Here is a 19,777-nt window from a genome sequence, read left to right as displayed (position 1 = left end):
CGTTGGTTTTGAGGCGGGTTTAGGTGTGATGCAACGAGAAGCTAATGTTCAATCTTAACATGGCGACTTCCACGGATGAGATGAGCATAGCTATCGCTGAAGTTTTATCCGAATATTCGAGAATTCCTGGGGAAGCTAGGAGTCTCTGCAATGTAGCTGGGAGGAATGAAGACATCCTCCATGGCCAATTCCAGTTAGTGTTTGGTAGCCCTGAATCTTAGTTACTTAACGAGAAGCTTTCTTCAGAAGTGTAGCCTACCTTGAAAACTTGGGGGGGATTGTCGTTGATGAGGTTCATGTCACATACAAATGGTAAGTTTAAAAACTTTAACGTTAGCTACTTACCTAACTTGTATGTTAAAAGATGGCTTTAGAGGAACGCTTCGTTGATCTGATTGGTTGATTTGGCCCGTCTATCACCAACATACTGTAGGTTGTGATAGACAGATGGTTTATCCAAGCAGCTAACCAATATTTTCGCCCCTTCCCAAATGTTCTCCAATAGAAAATTCCTAGATGGATATGCGGAGCAAATAAGAAGCAATCCATCTGGCGGAGTCAGGTTACTTCAGCCTAGGCACAAAGCAAAGCATAACCCCAAACACTCACTACCAGTAGCTATAGCTTAACTGTTGTGAAAAAAACCCCATATGCCCCCCCCCCCAAAAAACCCCCTAAAAAAACCCTGTATAATCTACCAATTATTTTGCTGTCCAACAACCTGTGCCTTTCATAAATGAGGTGAGCTGTTTCGAACTTCCGTATCAACTTATTCAGCCGAGACCAAAGTAAGGCAAGTTAAACTCTCTTTCAGCAGTTTGTTTGCTGTGCCAATGCGTGTATTTAGCTCAGCTTTGATAAAAGGGAGTTTGTATGGAGATGGAGGGAATATGAGACTCTGCAAGCTCTTATAGAATCACTATATGTGCTATGTCAGCGTTTTAATTAATAATTGTTTTATTATTTATTATTTTTTAATTTGCTGTGCAATTGATCAAGGAACCTCGTACCGACAGAAAAACATTTCTGCAGTCAGGAGGAAATACTTGCTAATTTGGTGTCATCAAACATAGAGGCATACAATTAACTGGTGGTACAGTATGAGCGTTCTGACTGCAGAGACACTGTCTAGCATTGAGTATTAATCAAATTTTAATATAACGTGGCCAAAAGCTATTGTAGCATAATTTGTGTTAAAGATCTTCAGATCAGTGATTTACGCCCATCTGATTCGACATTTACCAAACACAGAAGCTAGTATTGTTTTTCCTGAATTCTTACATTCAGGCATTCGAATAAAATTTTATTAAAAAGTAGGGGGGGGTCCTATGTAGGTGGACCCTATGACCCCAAAGTATGCCATTACCAGGGCCGCATACAGTTAGCTAGGGAACATAGCTATATAGAAGGAACCTCTTTATAACTGTTCATACTTGCTAGGTTTGATTGTAGATGTAGTAAGCATCTACTTACTACTAGTAAGCAGAAACTCTGATTCTTAAAAAACATGAAAAGCACCCTAGTCAACAAGTGTGGGTGTAACCTGCGTTGTGTTGAACCTGCGTGATTCAGCTTTACCAACGTTCCACAAGCACAGCTAAGCTAGCTGGCATCCGTTACACCATACATGGGCAACATACGGCCCGCGGGCCACATCCGGCCCGTGGGCTTTCCCTGACCGGCCCGCTTAAGGTCCGTGAAAGAACAATAGTCAAGAGCCTAGCATAGAGATAATGCATGCAAATCAATATCGTTGTTTTTATTTTGAAAGCGACTGCTATTTGTACGCCCATACATTTGTGCGTGGATGCATACGACGTAAACACCCTCACTGATGTGCTGGTGAATAGAATTTATGCTTCTGCGTCGACACAATGCAGTTGCCTTTACGTCGGCGTAAACCTTTCAAAGTTTTGTGTCTCTTATGTCTGCGTCGCTCACCACCGAAAAGGTTGTTAGAACGAACTCCTACTGCTGCTCGTTGGCGATATGAAGTGTTCATTTCAAAACGTTACTGGCAGATAGACAGTTTACAATCGGATAACCCCGTAATTGTAACCAAAATATGTCTGAGTTTATTTGCAAAGTTTATGTTAGCGAACTAGTATGATGCTACTACGCACAGGTTGCTTGAAGCAGCCGGCTCAACACACAGAGCGAGTTCACCAATCACAGTTATGTGCATAAAGTTAAAGCAAAAACATAGCCTACATTTTTAAAATTGTTTTCTTTGTGCATGTTGATTAACTAATGACAGCCTACTATTGTCTGCTCCACATTTTCGTAGTCTAATTCTGCATAGAGTTAATTTAATGATGGTAATGATTTAATGATGAAATATTGCTGAGTGTTGATGAAATGGTGGCACAGGCCTATCGGTTGTACTGACTCCTTCACATTTTCATGACCTAGCCTAATTATATAGATATTGTAGTACTTTTTTATATCAGTCTTTGAAAACTGAAAAAAATGTCAATGTCAAAAAATCATTTTGAGGAATGAGGATTAAATACTGGACATAGATTAAATATTGCAGTTTTTCCTTTGTCTCCCTCACATTTTCATCTGTTCTTACGACTAGTAAACAAAACCATATGATTTACTTAATGTTATACAAGAACAGAATAGAATTGAACAGAATTGAGTTCAGACTTGAGTTCGGTATTTTGAGTCCGGCCCTCCTCAACAGTCCCAGTTTGTCATGTGGCCCCTTGGGGAAATTAGTTGCCCACCCCTGTAACACTCACCCCCCTAAACCTCACTCCCGATCCGGGTCACGGCACCAATGTACAGTAACCTGCGTTGTGTTGAACCTGCACGATTCAGCCCTGCACACGCCCGGACTCGAACCCGCGAACAGCAGCACCTCGGATCGGGAGGCGAGCGCGCTAACAATTGAGCCAATAGCCCAGGCTCCTGGTTCGCATGCCAGCAGCACTCTTAAGGCGTCGGGGAGTGAGGTTTACCAACGTTCCACAAGCACAGCTAAGCTAGCTGGCATCCGTTACATGGGCACAGTAGAGGGAGTAGCCTAACCATCACATTGGTAATTTTTTCTGTCTGGGAACAATGGACAGCACTTTGCAAGTAAATGGGTGATCCATGTTAGCTAAGGTTGCATTCCGGTCCCTACGCTGAATTGCCTACCCTCTACCCACTGCACAGGGTTAAAATTCACAGAGAACTTCAGGGATCTCGATCGCTAAAACAGTTTCTTTTGGAGTGCCCTGCTAGTCTTAGGTTGTCATAGAGATGGTTGGATTCACATAATGTGTCCATTCAAAACAGTGGAGTGACAATGGGATTTTGAGGTTCTCCGTGTGTCCATTTTACCCACCGAGCTGTCGTTATTCAACTATGCCATGGTATACTCGTTTACATGGTTTTGCATTCTAATGTATGACCCCTTTAAATTGTGTCCTGGGAAATATGTTCTTTTCACGTGAATATTCTCTCTCTCTTTCTCTCTCGCCTGCTTGATGAGATCTCCCTCTTCTGTGGCTTGCATTCCTGGGTCCAGTGTCTGGTGGTCTGCAGAATAGTGGTACTGGTGGGATGGAGGGCAGGACTTGGGATCACCTCATTACGCATGTCCCCTGTGTGAACACAAAGCGCAGACAATTAAACTTAATTCAGTCCTCCATAATGATGGACAATAAAACAATACACCTCTAATTACTTGCCCAGATTGTCCAGTAATTACCACTGATTGTTCTGGTGTTTTAATCTAGAGCTCACGCTCCCGGTTAATGGTACTGTTTTTTTTTATTTTTAGAAATGTTCAGAGAGAGAGAGAGAGAATAGCTTCAATGGCAGTTTGATCCATTTTCATCCCACGCCTTCAGTAGACACATTATGTCAGTCTCTGAAAGTAGAATGGGAGTTGGTTGCATTGCAGTCAGGTTGAACATCTGTGCTGTGCTCCTGAGCATCTCTTGATTCCCTCTGCTCATGTAGATCTGTCAAAACACTGATGTAGCCAGCAAGCACAGCTACAGTACTACAGAAGAGCACCAGGACAAATTGACATAATGATCATCTTGAAGTATCAAATATGTGTAGTACAACATAGTGAAACATTCACACAGATTTTTGCTGTTGGTATAAAAATGGCTCACTTTCTACTATCTTTACAATCTCTGTAAGCACCTCACATATCCACAGCTTCTTTTTTAAATCTGATGATGACACTGACTTGCCATTGTTATGATGTTAGGTCATTTCAGCATAGGTCATTTTGCACGGATCTTACTCTGTGATACTGTTTGTCACAGATGGAGTCATTTTATTTCACAAATGTAATTTATTGAAATTGTGACAGGCGTACAACCCCCCTTTCCTTTTGTTTTGTTCTTGCCATACCTCCCAGAGGATTTTAAGTGGCGTGATAAGACGGTGTCTCCAAGGCCAACGGATCCTCTGATTATGCCATCCCATAATTAGAATTCTCATTATTTTTGCACGGAGAGAGAGAGAGAAAAAGAGAGAGGGGAGACGGAAGTAGCAGCCACATGAAAGGTTCCGACCAACGGCCGAGATCGTCAGTAGATTATTCTAATCGGCGCTCTCAGTTGGATCAGTGGCTCCGGCTCTGAATCAACACATCTGAGTTTGTTTCCTCTGATTTCGCCCTCTTGCTTTCTCTCTCTCTCTTTCGGTCTCTCTCTATCTCTCTCTCTGTTTCAGAGTCTTTAGTTCCGGCATTGGAAAAGGAAGTGTAAATTAGATCTGGCCTGGCTTTTTTCCCTGTCTGTATTACTGCGTGGCTCTTGTGGGCTCTCTTCCTCACAGAGCAAAACATATTTCCTGCCCGTTAATCACAACAGAGATTAGTGTCAATGTGAGAGCCACACAGGATGTGAACAATACTGCAACCCTTCATTTGAACTACTGTAGATAAAGATTTAAGAATTTAAACTTTTGGCAAACTGTGGCAAACACATATTGATAACATATGTAACACAACTATGGCAACACACATATTGATAACATATGTAACACATTAGGTGTAGCAGGGTTGAATATGCTCCCTTGAATTTCCCTACTCATGTTCATCTTCCCTGCAAGTCCTGTGTGCACATTCTGCCATTTCCCACACTTCTGGGGTACAGTATAGGTAGGAGGGAGTGTGGCATGGGTGTGATGGGAGGTATGTGGTCTCTTTTGTTTATGCTTTCATATTTTTGTCAATTGTATTTTGTACATTTTTCATGGGAATGTTGTTCTTGTGTACCTTATGCACATGTATATTACGTCGATGCACAATGTGTGCAACATATTTACTGTAAGCGTGGTTGCAGGTGTAGTGGAATTAAGCTACTGTAGTTAGTTTGTAGACATTCTATTTAATACTTGCTGCTAGCGGAATTATATAAAACATGGGACTTTTGTTATGAATCAGATTGATTGTAAATGTAAAGTATTTATAGTGGATGGAATCCACTATCTTGAAATCTCCTGGCTTCTTCTTATTATTATAACCTTTCTTTTTACCTTTTCAAGAATTAATGCGACTCTAACCGCTTAACGTACAGAGATGTTGAAATAACCGTTGTGAAGGTCTGGAGTGGGGCAAGAGAGTTATTTTTTCAGATTTTTAAAAAAGTTCATACTTTTTGAGAAATAGGGGATTAAAAATGTTACATTTTTCCCCCTTAGATTTCAAAGGCTGTGATGTCATAATGGCCTAAAGGCAGCTGCGCTTGTTAAGCTCCCAGAGTAGTTCCCGGGCTAATTAGAACACTGACACAGGTGTCACCTGTGAAATCAACTGTCTCAGCTTCTAATGCATACAATCTGGAGCTCCCTAAAACCAGAGCCATAGAAAAAGAGAGTTGCGACACTCCCATAGACTTCCATAGGAAACAATGGCGGCGCTTTTTCCACGCTACTTCCGCTTTATGCTGAGCTCAACAGTTCCAAACTTTGACATTCACGGCTGTAGCCCCATTGACTTCCATTGCTTTCTGCCTGATATTGTCAGTGGTAAGTAGACGAATGTACGACGTTTTTTTAATTGTCATATGCATTTCCTATACCAACTGCACTAGTAGATACTGGTATTGTTCTTTGAGGATTTTGTGCTTCTTGTTTAACTGATATTTATAGCTTAAATGTTGACCGAAATTTTAAAGCCAAAAGTTAGCCTGCAAACCTTGATGTGGAGAGAGGCTAGCTTAAAGATAATGTTCCTACGTCAATAATGAATTTCAGACAAAACACATTTGGTTAGTCTATTGTAGTAGGGCAACTTTAGATGATAGGTTGGTTGTCAACAGATTTTTATTATGTTTATAATGCTATATTTTTCAAACCTGATTGCGTTAGCTTACTAGCTTACGTTAGCTAGTCAGCTCATTTACATACATAGTGTTAACGTTAGACATGCTATGAGGGGGAACACGAAAGCTGTTCTCATATTAAATGCTACATTGATAAAATACATTCCATACAGCATGGTAACTCTATATTCAGATGTGCTGGTTATCAATGGGTTTGTGATTAACGCTCTTCAGGTGAAAAATGGAGGAAATTAATGTGATTATTGTCTTTAAACCTGATTTAGACTAGCTTGCTAGATGGCGAGTTGGCGTTATGAACTGAACCGTGGGCTGAACATGACATGATATAGGCTAGTGTCCACGACTCGTTTTGATTGCTTTATCTGCCAAGTAATTTGTCAAATACATAGCGAAGTTTGCATGGAAGAGACTGACGTGACAAGAGGGCATTGCCTTTCATTAGGTCAGTGATCTTTGTAAGTAGGACAAATGTCTTTTTTTGGATAACTAAGTGTAGTCAGGTTAATAGGGCAAAGATCACTCTGAAAGTAATCCCCAACAAAATCATTCTTCATGTTGTTATTGTTATAGTTTTTGTGTGGACTTGTGGCACCCCCAACCAGCCTTGCAAATGGTTAGCTGTGTATGGGTATGTAAAACTCTTGCTGGCCTCTTGCTGGAGATGGCCTCTTGCTTAGGTTTCTGCTACTTACTTAATGTGTTGTCCCAAGTATACACTGAGTGTTACCTGCTTGTTCTCTCCCTCCATTCTCCACTGTGCCTGTTCTGCTTATCCAGGACCAAGGAGGACAAAAAGGGTGTGCAATATATGACTGGAATGGTCAGATAAGATCATTTTTTATGTTTGAGGTCCACACGATGGGGCCCTTACACAAATGGAGTTGTGTTGATCCAGCATCTTCCACACCTCCCATAACACTCCCGACTCCAGCCAAATGTTGAATCCTCCTTACCATGTCCCTCTTATAGGTGTACAGAGTACAGGGCTACCCATCCCTTCCACATTGTGTCTTTTGTGTAGTTCACACACAATTGTTGTTCAAACTTTGGAAACTGAAATCTTTTTATTTTTTGGAAACCTAAATGAGTGTCAGACCTTCTTTTTATGTTGCAGTGTCACCATACCTCCCTCCCAGTCTTTTTCGCATTTGTTCCTGTTCTTGTTTTAAACACACATTGAAAACTTAATAAAAATTCTATTGAAAACCTAACATCAGTCATCCTTTTCATGCTGTAGTCTCACCAGCCGGCTGAAATATAAGTTATAAGTATTTTATTGAAATAGTTGATTGCTTATTGAGTTACAAGTGTGTTATTGAAACAGTGGGTGTCTTATCTTGCAGTATGAATCAAAATTTTCACATTTAAGTTGTTATTGATTCTTATTTAGCCTATGTGTTTTTGACATGTTTATGGCTTACTCTTAAAATGTTACCAAGGCTGTGTGGTGCCCACCTTTATGTTATTTCTCTAAAATAACTGAACAGATTTAATGCATTGATCAAACTTTTAAAATTTAAGCTGTTAGGCTACTGAATGCCATTTATATACTTGATAGACGTTTATTGCTAGTCTTACAATGATCAAAGTTGTGCAGATTTGCAGGGGGGGGGGGGGTGGTGCATCTTCATCTTCATCTCACCAAACGAACTGAAAAGGACACTGGATCTAATGTTCACACACAAAGAGGATACAAAATGCATAGCCTACGTTTTGACAATGTAAGTAAAGTATATTTAGCGTGATACAGGCAAATGTAGGAATCCAATAACAGCTAATGTCCAGCAAGGAAACAAACCTTCAATGTTAGAACTACCAAAGAACATATTTTAGATTGATGTTGCAAACTAATTATACTTGCAATATATAATTGACACTATAATGTAAGCATGCTAACACGTAATAACACTCGTTTTTGGTTTGTTGTAATGTTTCACGTTCAATAACGCACTCGCTGCTGTCTATCCCATTGAAATAACACGACACGCAAAGAGCTGTTTGGAACTGTTGAAGCGTACGTGAACCACGTGACCGCGTGGCGGCGACTTCAAAGAGTGTCGCAACTCTCTTTTTCTATGGCTCTGCCTAAAACTACACATTCTGTTTAAGTGTTTCCCGTGTGTCAAAATAAAAGTCACAGCCATATCTCATGCTTTGCGCATTATATCTCCAGAACGGTTTGACGCATGTGCTTCAAATTTGGTACAAGTGTTTGTATGGACTCAAAGATGAAGTGAGTTGATGTTGGAGGTCAAAGGTCAAAGGTCAAGTCAATGAACACTCTGAGTGCGATATCTCAAGAATGCCTTGACATACATGCCTGAAATTTGGTATGAGTATTTGTATGGATTTAAAGATGAAGTGAATTGATGTTGGAGGTCAAAGGTCAAATGTCAAGGTGAAAAACACCTTGAGTGTTATATCTCAAGAACGCCTTGACCCACAAGGTCTTTTGGTACGAGGGTTTGTATGAACTCAAAGATTAAGTGATTTAATGGGGGGGGTTTTTCAAGGAATTTCCCCACCAACATTAAGCCAGCAGATTTCCATCCACTATTGTAATTCCTCTGGCATTACATTCTAGTTTAAGTGTGGTTTACCTGTTTGATTGGCAGGAGCTGTGATGCCGCTGGCTCACTCCATGCCTAATTTGTTATCTTATTTTTGTCATGTATCTCAGGTATGCCATGGTCGTTATAATTCTTGTAATTCGCATGCCGTGGTGTTTAAATGTGCTGGTGCTCTTGTGCGACTGTCCTGAGGCAGAGAAGCCGTGGATCCTGGCTCGCCTTGCTCCATGCATGATTTGTTTTCTTATGTTGTTTTTATGTTCTTATGCTCTTGTTGTTATGTTTGTCTTACATATCACAGTAATAAAAAAGCAAAACCCAGGTCAGTTGTGGCATCCATCGTTCCATACAACACAATGCAGAGATCAAGAGGGAGGGGAGGGACCACCTCTGTTACATAGGCACCTGCTCACATCCATCTTATTTCTACATACCACATTTCTATACTACATACCACATTTCCATACTACTGTACATACTACTATACATACTGGAGTTGGTGCAAGCCATTTGTAAATGCACCCTGTGAGTCTTTTGCCCTTTGAAAAAATTGTTTACATAATATCATTCATGGAAGGGGACCTATAAACAGTGCCAAGCAGCAAAACTTACTATAGGTGTATTTCATTATGATGGAACAAGGACAACTCTATCATGCAGCACAAAGAAAACACCCCCCAGTGGAACAGTCATGCACTTCCCTGGCATTGTTGGTGTTGAGCGCAAACTGGCTCTCAGATAATACACAGTCTACAAGAAACCTTTCACTCTCCTATCCCTCTATCTCACGATGAAGGCCCTTGTAACACACCTAAACACCTAAAGACCTAAAGACCATAATATGTTCCATTAAGATCTCATGCTCTCATGCTCTGGCCATGCCCTTGTGTCGTTCCTGTTGAATAGTCTATCGGCTCACTGTAGAACTTTCTCTTCTTCTCTCTCATGCTAAATGAATACAATGAATACAACCTAAAGGCCGTTTTTGTGTGAGGCCTGATGTACACAATTATGATCATAAGGCACTATTATCCTTCCTCTCTTTCCTATTTTTTTCTTATATGACTCTATATATCTGATGATCTTAGATCTAGCCACTATGGATGCATTGATCCCGTTTTGACTGGGTGGTGCACAAAAAAAATGACAAAGAAGTCTTTGGGCTGTATTTTGCACACTGGCGCATGGCGTAAAACTCGTTTTCCACCCGCGCAAAGTTTAATTCGGTATTTTGCACGTTTATTTTATATTATTATAAGCAACTCCTCTGCAGGATAAATGTTGTTTTGTTCAGTCATTTGAGCAATATTTTGGGTAAGTGTTGCTTTTTTCAGCCTATGTTTTCGATGGTAACCCATTGTCAGTCAATAGTAAAAGTACTGCATATAATTGTCTTGTCGTTGACTGACACCTTGGTGAAGTTAGTTTCACTTTGCCAATGAGTTCCAATAATAGACGAGTGCAAATGCGTGAAGGCTATGCTAGGTTTTAGTAAAGCATGGTTTAGTGGAATGACTATTCCATACGGTCTCGCAAGCAGCCTCCTTCAAATGCGCCGTTGAATGCCAAAATACTGATGCATATATTTGACATATCGCGCTTTGCGCCGTTAAAGGGAATGACAGATGTCATTCTTATTGGTTTAAATGATGTTACGCCCCAAACACACCCATATGACTGATTAAAAAACCTAGGAACACCTTGTTGCGCCATGCGCTCGACGTTTGATAACGTAACCCCTCCCAATGTGGACTGGACATCCTACTAAATTTGAATAAGCTTTTGACGAGTGACGATGCGCTTTAGAATGTCATGATAGGGCCCCATGTGTCTGTGGAAAGTTCTGGAATAGTTAAAACAGCCATCCATGTTGAAACCATTGTGCTGATTAAGCCCCTAATGGAATGATAGAGATTCCCTTACATTCTGAATGTTTATTATGATAGCTATCAGAATACATCAGCATTAGAAAAACATTATTGCTCAAAGCTCACAATACCTTTAATAGAAATACAACAAGGTGTCTGAAAAATAAATAAATGAGCATACATACATAAATTGCCACGAGAGTTGCATTATACATGATACATGAGATAAGAGCATAGGATTAAATTCATAGTAAGGAGTCTGAAGAAAACTGTGCTGCAGTGCAATGGAACTGGTGATGGGTGAGAGATTGAGCACTTGAAACCGCTGAGATGATTGTATTGTAATGGTACTACTGTAGTTTGTTGGTGGATTGTTACATCGTGGGCGTTTTAAGTGTCTGGGGATGAGTCCTAGGGCAGAGTATCAATGCGCGAGTAACCGACAGGTTGATTAGTAGTGTTCCTGATGTCTAACTAGACAGTTCTCTAATAAAGCCAAATAGCCAGTGAATTGTTCCTTGAATTATTCCTACGACATAATTCTACAATGATGATCGCGGTACATGTCTCATTTCTGATTATCATAAAGACAGATCCCTTCTGCAAAGGTGCTTTGGCTCTGATGCATCATGTGGCTGATGCCAATGCTTTTTAGTGGGAATAAAAACACAGTTGCTGTATTATGGTTTGTTTTATACTAACTGCGTTTTTGTGGTGTTTTGTTGTGTTGACATTCAAATTAAGTTTTGGTCACTTTGTCAATTTAATTCTGCCTCCACAGGGATTTATACAAACGTTAAGGAGATAGTGCTACTTTGTGATTAGTGTACATTAGTCTCATAATTTCCATGTAATGACACAAAATCATCTACAAAAATGATCACACCAGTGAATTTAATCACGGTCAAACCAAGTTTAATCACAGCTTTATCCCAGTGCCATGGGTTACAGTAACCAGCACATAATAAGTATAACAGCAAATAACATTTGTGCAATGCTCATGCCACATTCATGTAATGCTACAAGGCTGCACTGCCGTTGTGTTTGCAAGTTTGATGTGAATGCGTTTTCATTTTTGTATGCTTGTATGCAACATCTTGTTGTGATTGTGATTGTGATTTCTCCTAAGCAGCCTTCTGTACACTGGTACGGTCTGGTGCAGGTATTGGGCTGGGTACTTATTTAAGCCTCAGACTTACTCATTTACTTGCAGATTTTGTTGTCGGTTAAAAGCCAAGGACATACACAGCCTAGAGTTCCCACTGAACCACACATTTGCACAAACACCAGGCTGTCACCTCGCCCTCTGATTGCCAACCTTGGGTCTGTGTGAGGAGAGGCTCTTCAGACGCCAGAAGGACTGGGGCTGGGAGGGCAAATAGAGATAGAAGTACTCCTCTAGCCAAGCGCAAGTTGCACTGGCTGTATTGTGTATTTGTATGTGTTTGTTTGTGTTTTGATTGAGTAGGAGACAGACAAAGAGAAAGAGAGGTTTCAATGGATTGGCATCCCAGGACCATGGCCAGCTACCAAGCCAAACGTGCTATTCTCTGCACTCAGTCTAAGCATTGGGTGAACTAGAGAAAAAACGCATATGTTTCCCTCCCATATTTTCCTTGGCAATGCAAAAAGTCATGACAATAAAGATTTGAAAATGAATTGAAGAGAGGTTATAAAAAGAGAAATAGAGAGAGACAGAGAGAGAGATGAGATATATAGAGAGAGACAGAGAGAGAGATGCATCCCCTCTGTACCACTATCACCTCAGAGATGCATCACCTCTGGATCACATCAGACATACAGTGTCACCGTGACGTGATGGAGGTGACATGGCATGACACAGGGCTAATATAGGGGGAACGAGAACTTCGTTCAGGCTGAATGATCTCTGAAGGGTGTGCCACTTCCACATTTTACTCTTTCATTTCTATTTGACCACATCCACCACTGAATATAACTTCATCCAAAGAAAATGGCTAAGGAAGTAAATGTCATGGTACATTTCAAAGAAGTCACATTTTGATGGTAGTTCCTTAATTGTGGCAGTTGGTGAACTTGCCTTGCATCAAGTAGTGAATTAAAGATGAGGCCCTCTTTGAATAGGGTACTTTGAAAGTAATTCTGCAAACAAAAGCTTTTAAAGGTTCTGCAAGTTTTAAAAATAACAAGTTGGAAAATAAAATTGAAAGTATCATCTTGCATTCTATTTGAGATGAAGAACCCTGGGCAGTTCCTATATACACACTCTAAAAAATGCTGGGTTATTTTTTCAACCCAAACGCTGGGTTGAGGCTGTTGGGTCGTTTTGTTTGGTTGTTTTTACTCATATTGGGTCATTTCTGTAAGCTGGGTTGATAGTTTATCACTGCTGGGTTGATAGTTTAGGGCTGTGCTCCCCCCTGTCCCCCACCTGACGTGGAGTACACTACCCAGCACCAGGGTGACTTCAACACAGCTGCATAGTTATTTGAAGGTTGAGAGAAAAAAAATCGGCAGGCAGGCATATTCTTTCAACCGTCCAGTCCAGCAGCTGTCAACATGCAATGGAAATCAGGTGATTTCGGAAGGTATGTATCTGCTTTTATTTATTTATTTTTATCCAGACGGATTTTAAAAGTCCACCCAGAGACATACCCTTCGTGATATCAAGGAATATTCTGCCTGCCATTTCGTTCAGCTTCAAGCAGGTTAGCAGGTGTCATTCATTCCAGCTAATATTAGCTACTGTTAATGTTAAATCTACACAAAGACAGACTCATAAAACATATTTCTGTATTCACTGGGTAGGAACTGCTGAACAGAAACAAAACAAACTTTTATAACGAACTACAATTAGCATACCAGCAGCTGGTAGGTAACGTTAGCAGACTTGGAAACTTTATGCTAATTAAATATGCTTCGTGGCTAACGTTTGTCAACTAGCTAACACAGTCCAAGTAGTCTCTTCACAACACACGTAACTTACGATAATAATCATGCCAAACAACATCTTATTAAATCATTCAGGGTAGCCTCATATTATAGCCATGTAACTTACTGGGTGGTTCTTGGTGGTAACATTAACTTGGATTCACTAAGAATGTGTTAACATAGCTAGCTAACGTTAGCACTGCTGACTGTCAGCCTAATGTTAGGCTAACGTTAATGGTAATGTTACCTGCTAGTGTTATCAAGCTCATCTGACATAAACGCACGTTTTGTATTAGGCCTACCGGTATTATGTTTAAAACAACTCCATAATATAAGGTGGTCATGGTTTCCGAGTGTGTTGCACTAATAATTTGTCTCCTGGTGGATTTTTATGTCTGTCAACATCATTCACTGGTAATGGTTCATGCACGTCTTGATATAAAGTTTTGTAGGCTAACCGTGATTAAAATGCACTCTTTTTTTCTTTGATTGGAAGGACTGACCCCCAAAACGGACTTTGGAATCTGCCTGCCTTCATGGAAGTATCACATGCATTTTATACTAGGCTATCTATTCAAAAATAAAGAAAACTATCAAATAAATAATTATGTTTAACTGTTTTATTTCATTGCATGGCTTTTGATGGACATTTAATATAGACTGTCTATATCAGGCCTAAAGCTGTTAACAGAAGGTGTGACTTTCAAGTAAGTAAATACAATCTTTGAGTTATTACAAGTTTGTACAAGCAGAATATTTTAAAAATCAACCAGTAGTTTTGGGGGGATTTGGTTACATAACCCAAACGTTACGTAACTTTAACTAAACAGTTGTGTCAACATAACCCAACATATTGGTTAAATGTCAACCCAGTTGTTGGGTTAAATTTAGTAACCCAATTTGCTTGGTTAAGATAACCCAATGCTGTGTTGGACCACATTTTACTCAGCGGCTGGGTTGAAAACAACCCAGTTTGGGTTGTTTTCAACCCAGCATTTTTTAGAGTGCAGACAAGCCAAATAACATATTATATGCATTGTTTTGTGTTTCCTTTTTAGTTAAATAAATAGTAGGTATTAGGAGCAAAACAACTGTGCCTTTTTTAGTGTCCTCACTCAGTGTCAAGAAATAAATTAAATACTTTAAATTAATGATAGTGGGTATTAACAGTGAAAATAAGACACAAACTACTAATTCTCAGTAGGCATGATCTGAACAGTGTCACATTAGGCAGCTCATTTATTCTCTATATATTCTGCTTTCCAGACATCAATATGTGAGCAAAATGATTATCATAGTCTTTAGCAAACTACAGCCCCCACAACACAGTCTTGACTGACAGGTGGTTGGTCTCGTCCCTCCAGTCGATTGTTGCTTTCTCTGTCTTCTATAATCAAATGACTGCCTTGACTGTAGTGGCCATACTGCGTGTTTCTACAGTATGTGCACTGATCTAATATAAATAGAGGATCATGTTCCCCCTCTCCTCTCTGGTGACTTGAAGAGGTAATCTTTTGGGGTGATCTTGGCTTGGTTATGAGACAATGGAGGCAGGAATCATGTTGGAAGCATCTGGGGACAAAGTCTGACACTAGAGACACCAAAGCTGTTTCCTCGGCTGCCTTTGAATCCATATATAAACTTGTTTCTTAATCACAAAAGGATTAGTTTTTGCAAACACTACATCTGCAGTCATTCAACTTGACTGTTTATTGAATTGGCTTTTTGATTTCTGAGATTTATGCTGACAACTGATATTTTACAAGTATATTTGGGAGCAGGAAGCAAGTGGGAGAGAGAGATAGGGTTGGATCGGGAAATGACCATGGGTTTGGTGTGTGTGTGTGTGTTTGTGTCCGAGAGAAAGAGAGAGAGAGAGAGAGAGAGAGAGAGAGAGAGAAGAGTTTACTTGAATTTGATTTTGTAGCACTTACATGACATAAAATAAAATAATGACATAATTCGAGACAACATGACATTACATGACAAAAGTCATTAAGTTATTAAGCAGGGGAACAGAGAAGAGATTGCGTTATTGCAAATAGCATTACTCCTTTAATTCAGAAGTAAGATTGAGTAGAATGCTAGAGCCACAGACCATAATACTCATGATGTCATTGGCTGCGACACATGACCTTGGGTGTTCCTTAGTTGTTATGGGCTACAGAGGTCTGATAGAAATTGTAAAGTAAGTCCTGTTGCTACCTGAAACCAAAACAGTGTCTCCACAGCCAGTGCTGAGCTAATTTCCAAAAACTGGCAAGGCCAACAGATAAAACAAGAAAAAAGTCTCCTTATGAAGTGAAACAGAAACATTTCTTATACCACATTGTGTCTGTTGTTCTTATTTTCCATATTCTCCCAAATACTTATGAAAACAATCCATTATCCACAGGTACAGGTAAATCTTTTGTTAGAAGTCTTACAACGGCAAACTGGTTTAAGCAAGCAAAATAGAATAAAAACCGACAGCAGAGGGCAGTGTAACACCTCTTTTAAACAATCTCACTCAGACTCACTCTCTCTCACAAACACACGCACATAGGCTCCTTGGCTCCCTCCCTCTCAGTGAAGCTCCCTCAAAGTCTCTCTCTCTCTCTCTATCTGTGTGTGTGTGTGTCGTGAGGAGAGTGGGGAGGGGCACTGGAGATTCATTAAATGTAACTGCTACCTGGGATTAGAGTATAGGCCTCAAATGAAGTGGCACTAATATGGGGATTACACTGACAAATCCACCTGAAGTTCCCTTACCCATCTGGAAACATGAGGTGTGTATGTGTGTGTGTGAGAGAGAGAGAGAGAGAGAGAGAGAGAGAGAGAGAGAGAGAGTGTTCTGAGGGATAAAAATCGCAACAAAATTGTAAATCAGGTGGTGTTGGGATAGTCGGGGAGTCCTCTTTGTCCTCTTTGATTGTGGTAAACAAAAAGGGAAGAGTGAAAATGCAGATTGAGAATGGCAGTACAGTATGTCTCTGACAGCGTATACCACTGTTCTTCCCACATGGAGATTTCCCATGCACATGTCTAAAGCTAAATATAAACAGCAAGAGTAGCAGCAAAATATGCACAGTACATCCACTGTAACAAGTTTGACCTTTGTGAATGACTTCAAAGACACTCGACGGGACCTTTCAATTGGTGTGTGTGTGTCTGTGTGTGTGAGTGTATGTGTGTGTGGTAATGCATGTATGTAGTAATATATAATGAATATTGTGTTGAAGTCCTTTTTTAAAGTCAGCCTGGTTTTATAACTTGACCAAACCGAGGTTTTTGAGTCTCTTACGAGGCTAACCTTATTCTTAAAACATGAAGGCTTGTCCTTGGTCCAGGAATGAAAGGGAATGTCTTGGTGGTATGATCAATAGAAAACTCAAGAAACATAGAGAGGGAGAGGGGGCGAGATCTTCAAAACGCAACACAGCACAATATGCTCTTATTTCTTTTATTCCCTCAAATAATTGAAATTATTACAAATAGGCATTTTTATTGTTGTGTTTTGTCAGGGTAAACAAGTTCCTTTATGTCCAGGGTTAGTTGTTTACCTTGTATCGTCATTTTAGTCTGTTTAGCATCTGAGTGTATACACACACACACACATACACACACACACACACACACACACACACACACATACACACAATCTCTCAAGGATGGCCAGGCAATTTTCTCTCTCATTGCAAAGGTGCTCTGAATGTCCATTGATTGGTTCTATCAAAGGGAATTCCTCACATATAGGCACTTGCATTATTGATAGGCGTGCAATGAATCGCCAAGAGGCATAAGAACTTTCCAATGTCCAATTAATCTTTTAGCTGACTTCAGCCCTAGTCATTGCAAGGCAATCGAGATAACAAGACGTTCTGGGGGAAGAACAACGGAGGGACAAGTGGCAAGTCTCAGTGATGAGAGATAACATTGTTATCCTGTAACAACTAGGGATCATCCAGAGGAGAGAGAGAGAGAGAGAGAGAGAGAGAGAGATGTAGGGAGAGAGAGGTGGAGAAAGAAAAAGAGATACTGTTGAAAAATGCACAGCATTGAGAGCCCCAGCAACCAGTAACCGATATATGTGGAGATGAAATGTATTAAGGTAGACATGAAATAAGACTGTTATTAAGGTTTTTTTTATATACCCATTTTAGAATGGTATGCATTTCTATTGTATTTCCCCCTCTGATGCTGTATAATGCTCATCAATGCTAGATGCAGGATCAAATCTTCCTCCCAAACACTCTGTCTGTGTGTGTGTTTAAAAGGGAGATAGTGGGATGTCGTGGCTGCGTTCCACGGACAACTCCTAGCCGAGCACACCAAAATAAGCAGTTTACAGAGGAACGTGGATGACTGATGCTATCAAGTTTGGAACATAATGCGGACATAATAGGCTACATAGATCACCCCAGCTCCCCTTGCGTCAATTACCAAGGAATGTGTTTGGGAAATGAGAACTAATGTCTCTATCACCCAGTCTAATATACCTTTGCTGGGGATCAGAGCATGTCATTAAATATTACACACACAGTTCCGTCTTTTTGCCATGAATAATTTTAAGAGTTGAATTTGCTTGAATATGATGACATAGCAGCGAGGTCTAGACAGTATGGAGAGGAAAGTAAGCCTTGAGTGGGAACTTAATTAAAAGTTTCGCGTAAAACTCCTACTGTATTTTAGAATATTAAAAGTGGTATGGGGAGTCTATGCATTAGAGGTATCAATATTATCATCAGCTGCTAACTCACACAGCATTATCAGGGAGAAGTCTTTGAGATGACTTGGGTGAATTTCATCATGAAGAGAATAGTGATTCCCAGGATTTAGTGTATGTCCTCTTCATAACATGGCAGTGTTTGTTTTTTCAAACATGCATGAGGCATACTTACGAGTTTCAGACAGATCGAGAGCAAGAGAGAAGGAGAGGGTGAGAATATGAGCAGACAACTGAGAGATCAGGGAAAAAGAAAGGAAGAGGGAGAGAGAGATAGAGACAGAGAACATTGGAGAAGAGGTGAGGGACATGTTTTCGTCGAGTGACAGCAGGCTTTCAGCTGTTTGCTGTTGCGAGTTCGTCTGGGGGATGACATGTGATGGATTGATGATGAACCCCCTGATGAAAAACTGTCTCATTCCCATCATCGTTTGTATTTATTTATTTATCTATTTATTTATTTGTTTCCTCTGGCCCTTGCAGGTGCTGGAAAACGAGGCATCGCCTCAGCGAACCGCTAATGGTTTCAGCCTGCATGCATGGAGCATGGACTAGGTTTTACTGATGGAGACTGAGGTGGGGGTGCTGGGTGGTGTAGGCTGGAAGGAGGAGGAGTGGAGGTGGGGGCTTCAAAATAAATAATTTAATAGTTGTTTGGTTCATCATGCAAATTCAACTTCTCAAGCGTAGCACATTCTTCAAACGGACATCCTCTTCTGAGGGAGAGACGCACGCTGATAAAGAGACAAATGAGCACAAGGTCCACACACACAAGCCTTGCCGCAGTGTGTGTACATGCCTAAGTTTGTGTTTGTGTGTGAGTACATGAGTACGAGTCAGAGTGTGTATGTGTGAGTAAAAGAGTGAGTGCGTATGTGTGTCGTGTGTTTGTATGCCTGTGCCTGTTTGTGTGTTTCCATGTGAGTATCTATCCATGTTTGTGAGTATGTGTGTGGGTGGGTCTCTGTGTGTGTGTGTGCGCATGTGTGACTTTCCAAGAAAGAGAGAAGGGCGTGTGACCTTTGTTCCAAGGACGACATTATCAGACTGAATGGCTTTTCACAGAGACTTTCCATTCTTAAGCGCACCACCTTCTTCGAGGACCGCTGCTTTCCCCATTCAACTCAGCCCCCACCCTCCCATTTGGCGAAGACATCTGCAGCAATTACTGTTCAACAGTCTCCCTGTGTCCCTCCCGTCCCCTGCCTTCATGAGTACAGTGTCCTTTCAGACAGCTGGCCAGCCGAGAGACCTAATAGGATTACCAGTGAAAAAATAATCAAGTGCTTAATTGAAACACATGAATAAGTAATTTAGCACTCTATTGAATCTTAGTGTTTCAATTTCTGCTTTAAACTTCTGCCTTTTTATGGTAGACAAATGCAACTTTGTTTTGCTGCCTAAGGCAAGTTAGGTGTGGAC

This window comes from Alosa pseudoharengus, unplaced genomic scaffold (genome assembly GCF_046254945.1).
Source record: "Alosa pseudoharengus isolate Yale_2024_CS ecotype anadromous, Long Island Sound unplaced genomic scaffold, YU_APseudo_1.1 YU_APseudo_1.1_scf_24, whole genome shotgun sequence".
NCBI classification, from domain to species: domain Eukaryota; kingdom Metazoa; phylum Chordata; class Actinopteri; order Clupeiformes; family Clupeidae; genus Alosa; species Alosa pseudoharengus.
The sequence above is the reverse complement of the archived record's forward strand: the minus strand, read 5'-3'. Positions refer to the sequence as shown.